Below are 5,517 nucleotides of genomic sequence, written 5' to 3' on the forward strand. Positions count from 1 at the left end.
GTATTCTCCCAAAATAACCAGCTGAGGAATTTGGTGAATCATGCACAAAAACATAAGCCCACTCCATTCATACAAACAAATTGTTTTTGTTTCCACTTTTCTCCTTGTATGAACAATTGGGTCAGATGTAGTTTGATTGCTCATTTCTCTTTAATTCCCTCTGAATTTTTAAAACAGATTATTTGATAAGTGATTGCTATTGGACTTTTGTGTGAAATAGAGTAACAACGGTGCATCAAACCGTTACCCTTGGCTGTTTATTAATCCTAAAGTGTGGGTCATACCGAAACATTCTAAAAAGCTTACATGCTAAGGGGAAAAACACTGAACGATTCATTCTGCAGTATATGCAAGAGATGTCATTGCATTATTACTCTCAGCCTCTTCCAGACAAGATCCTAGCCTGGAAGCTTATACTGTATGCTAAAAAGCTAGACTCCCAGTCCCTCTGTTGTGCTGTGGTCCAGGGAATTTGTCTTTCCTCTGTACCTTCTTGTTTGCTTGCTTCCAACCCACTCCTCGGGGAGGAGGAAGGATGCTATGAGTCAGGTAAGTGCCCATCTACTCCAGTTCCTCATCCTTGCCCACTCCAGTTTTTTCCTCTACCTCTCACTACGTTTTCCTTGCTTGGAATTGAGGAAGCTTCTAGGACTCAACCCTCCATCAAAATACAGACAGGCATTAAAGGTAGTGCCCCGTATTACTCTTAACACCTTCATATTACAGGCCATGTGACTGAAAAAGAATCAATCCTGAAACATTAAGCTCTTACAAAATTCCTTATATTCCTAGACTCCAGGTTTTGGGATTCAGGCAGGGCATGCTGTAGTGAGCCTAGTTGTTCCACAGTGTCTAGGATTTAGCTGGAGCTGTTTGAATGACTGGAAAGGATGTGGTTGGATGGCTTTGGATCTTGGTGAATAGATGCCAAAATAAAAAGAGATAAGAAATACAGTGAACAGGGGCTGTTACCTGTGGCAGGTAAGCAAGGAATTATTTTCCAAGCAATGCCCTCCTCAACCCAAAGAAAAATAGAGATTTTCTTTGGGGAGCCTACACATTTTTCCCACAAGAAAGGACTGGCTGAGGCACACTCCTGAGCATGCTCAGTCAAGGAATATGCTTCTGAACATGACAACTTCTAGGCCACAGTTCAAGGAGGAATGATGACACGTTGATTTGGGAACATGCTTAGCTCAAGGTTATAAAGCGCACATTTGAGGATTAAGATGGAGGAGAAGAACACACTTGAGCATGCCCAACTTGAATCATAAAGATGGTCTCAAGGAATGCCTGTGCCATGCTCAGCTTTTTCCAAAATATTTCACCTGAAAAAAAAAAAAGTGCTCTGAGGGTGCATTAATATAAGATTCTGTTCCTACAGCTGCTTGTCTACCTTAGAGATCATCACGTGATTCTATGGCCCAGACTCTGGGCTCATGAGGAGGCACCATCTTCCTTATCCTGTTGGCTGAGACTGCTGCTTGCAAGGGACCTCCATGAGTGTTACCTGGAATTCCATATGTGATTATACTGTATGCTCCCTACCCACAGAAGCAAGTGTGGCTTCTCTCTCTGCATGTATTTCATGATACATAAACTGGATGACATTTTATGACAAAAGGTCAGAAGACACTGGCCTTTCTGCTAATGGAAAAACAAACAAAGAGTACCATAATCTCAAATCAAGAACAAAACAAAGACTCTACCTTTCATAAAGAAAGCATATTACTTCATACTTTAGGAAAGCCTGCAAGGTGAGTTATAAGTACAATTATCATTCAAAAGTATCATCTTCTCATTTCCCAGGTACCCCTAGTTTATTTCTTTACCCCATAGTGTTGACTTTCACCTGTGCTATTGACTCCACACCTCATTTTTGTCCACAGCCATCTTTGGTTTTGTCCCAAGATATCTGTATTTGCTTCACAAACACAGCACTGATCTTTTTCTCCTTGCTTTGAGTCAGTTCTCTTGGTGGAATAAAAACACAATCATCACACCCATCCCCATCGGCACCCTTTAAAACTGTGCCATCTTCTTTAGAGGGGTAAGAAATACAATGATGGTCCATTTTCCAGTGTGCCTTGAGTCACCTGATGTCCTGTCAGAGAGAGACAGGATCTCTGGGCCTGTGCTAGAGTTTTCTACTCTTGACACAGACACACACAGATACACAGACACACACAGACACAGACACACACACACACACACACACACACACACACAAACTGCTAGGCAAAGTACCCCAACTCAAATGAGAAGTGTCCAGTAGTATACTAAGAGCCAAGATTGCCTAAGAACCTGCAGTCACGGCAAGGTAATGACCCCCAGAAACTTTAAAATAAACAGGATGTAGATGTAGAGGTGAAGTCACGAAACTTCTTTGTTAAGAGAAAGACAAACACGTGCAGCAGAGGGAAGATGTGACGCAGATTGCATGTGAGCTGGGGCCCTCCTGATGACTCAGCAAACACGGAAAGGCATAGAGGCTACAGGAAGCTGGTTTCTGCATTCAAGGCAGCTCACTTGCCATTGCAGGCTAATGTCTGGATTTGGCAAGCCCTTAAAATAAACTGCCTACTGCCTAGTGTTTTTTTTTTTTTTTTTAACAGTCTCTGGTTCTCTTATTAGGAGGTGGGGGTCTGCGTTTTACATAAGTCATTACTAGAAGGCATGTGACTCCTTAACGTAAGTCAGTGAAAAGGAAAACACGATTTAAAAACTATTTATCATTTACACAAGTTGTACATTGAGCGCTCAAAATTCACATGTTAGTAGTAGTAGTGCAGACCATTTCTACCCTTCTGGACACTTCTATTGGACATTTTTTTCCCAGAATACATTTAACAGTGCTGTGGATTGAATGTGAACTGTCTCCTGTAGGCTCATGAGCTTAAATTGTTTGAGAAGGTTGTAGAACTTCTGGGGCAGTGGCTCTCAACCTTCCTAATGCTGTGGCCTTTATTAATACAGTTCCACATGTTGCGGTGGGCCCTAGTTGAAAAATTATCTCGTAACTACTTCATAACTGTGATGTTGCCACTGTTATGAACCATAACGCAGGTCATCTGATATGTGACCCCCCCCACAGGGGCCGAGACCCAGAGAACCATTGCTTTAGGGTGTGCAATCTCCCTGCAAGGAGTGGGTCACTGAGGGTAAGCCTTGAGGTTTTTTAGCCAGACCCCACTCCTTAGTTACTCTGCTTCCTATTGGTACAAGGTGAATAACTGGTCATTCTTCTACCACCATGACTCCCCCTGGCATTGTATACCACATCCTGTTGAACAGTGAGCACAAAGCCTTTCTCCCTTAGTTGGATTTGCTGAGGATTTTGTCACAACGAGTAGTACATTAGCTACTATGGGAAAAGGCTTGTGAATTCTTTACCTAGGAAATCCTATATGGAAACCTTCTCTATAGGTAGGCAGTCCTGCTTCAGTGGAAGACAGCTAAGAACAGGTAGCTATTGCCACATTTTACCCTTGAGAACTCAGAGCTCTGCAGAGAACGGGGAAAACCAATGAGGGGATCCACCCAGCCCATCGAGCTCAGAACTTAACCATCGCACAAACATGTAGATGCGATGTAATTAAAAACTGGCTGATATCAAAATAATATCCTTCTTGTGTTTTATCCAGCTTACTCCTGACCCATCTGCTTGCATTTATTCCAAATATAGCAATATGGAAACATTCAAAGTACTTGCCACGAGACAAAAATGGCTTTTTAATTCAATCTCATTCACATTTAATCTGCAGCTTCCTTTTTGTAAAGCATCTTGACGATTCCCTTTTCTTAAGTCTATTTGATGGCTTACTTTCCTTCTGCAGCTAGACTCATTTTTAAATCCAGGGACTGGAGGGGATAATGAGCTACCACATCTTCCAGAATATTTTACATCCTCGCTTGAGCTAGAATTAAGCCTTCCTATCCCTGCCTCGGGGCTGCTTCTGCTAGAGTCCCTGTTCTGAACAAGAAGGCCTTGACAGGTCCCTGCTAGGTGAGCAGCTTTTTAAACTCTTTGTTACCTAAAGTGATGATGTGACAAGTATCTGAACTTTTTAGGTGAGAGTAGATAACAAAGGTGGGACCTTGTATGAAGATGAGGTGTAAATTGACATTTCATTATCATTATAAGTGTTCCAAAGTACTAACTTGAATGAACCTTCTCACCTTCTCATCTCTTTCAAGTCGCCTCTTGTTTGCTGCCTTGGCCTACATTTTGTCTTTTATTCTTTTTTTTTTTTTTAAGATTTATTTTATTTATTGCATATGAGTGCTTTATCTGCAGAAGAGGGCACCAGATCACATTATAGATGGTTGTGAGCTACCATGTGGTTGCTGGGAATTGAACTCAGGACCTCTGGAAGAGCAGGCAGCGCTCTTAACCACTGAGCCATCTCTCTCTGGTACTAACATCTCAAACTCTTAGCCATGGTTATCTTCCAGGCTCCGTCATGCCACCTAGGAACTCACAGACAGCATCCTCTACAGAGTCCTATCTATTCCACACCACATTTCAGGACCTGAACTCTGGCTCAGTTTCCAACACCGGGAATCCTAAGGAGACTAAGATCAGAGTAAGAGAGAGAGAAGAGATTATATAGCATGTGGATTAGCATGGAAGCAACGACAGTTATGGCCATCCAATAACCGTGAAGTCTCACTCCACGTCTACCAACACTCTGGTGTTCATAGAGCCATATTTACTAAGAGTTTCAAACCATATTAACTGTAAATGTCTTAATTTTAAATTTATGTAACATAGATTTTTTTTTTTGCTATAAATAAAAATAAAACCTCAAACAAATCTACCCATTGAAACAAGTTGCAACTGAGGGTAAAAGCTATAAAACAACAGATTTGAAGAAAGTTCTATGCTTGTCCATGCTGTCATGGTCAATTCTGTAAATCAAGACTGGTCCCCCAGCTTGGATCTAGTGATCTGTCTGTCTTTACCTGGTCTCAAATCTCACCAACTGCCAGGGCTTACTTCTTCCTGAATAACTGAGGTAGTTTTTAGAACAGGCTTCAAAGAATATGGACACTGGATCATCAGATCCTTTTGAATTGCTTTTAAATCATTAAAATTTTATAAAAAGATCTCCAAACTTTGTCTCCCAGCAGACAGGATGGAGGTAAGTCTTAGAGCCACCTATGCCAGTGTAGGATGGGCAAAAGGTAAAAGCCCACAATTCAGTGTGCTTTTCCTTTTTGGCTCTTATACCTTGAAACTAAAAGGCTCCTGAGCCTTAGGCAAGTTTGTGTTGGCAATTTGATAGTTAGGATGCACTTAAAAATCTTAACTCCACCTTCTCCCTCTATAGGACAGGAAAGGGACACCTGAAGTTACACTATACAAGCAGGAGAGTTGGAGCTAAACATTCTCTGCAACACTTCAAGGGGGGATGCTTTCCTGTATCCCAGGCCAGCTTTACAAAAACAAAAACACGCCAACTCTTCAGGAAATTGAGTGATAGATATCGTCAATCCTAGCACTGGGGCATCTGA

This window comes from Acomys russatus, chromosome 1, assembly GCF_903995435.1.
Source record: "Acomys russatus chromosome 1, mAcoRus1.1, whole genome shotgun sequence".
NCBI lineage: Eukaryota > Metazoa > Chordata > Mammalia > Rodentia > Muridae > Acomys > Acomys russatus.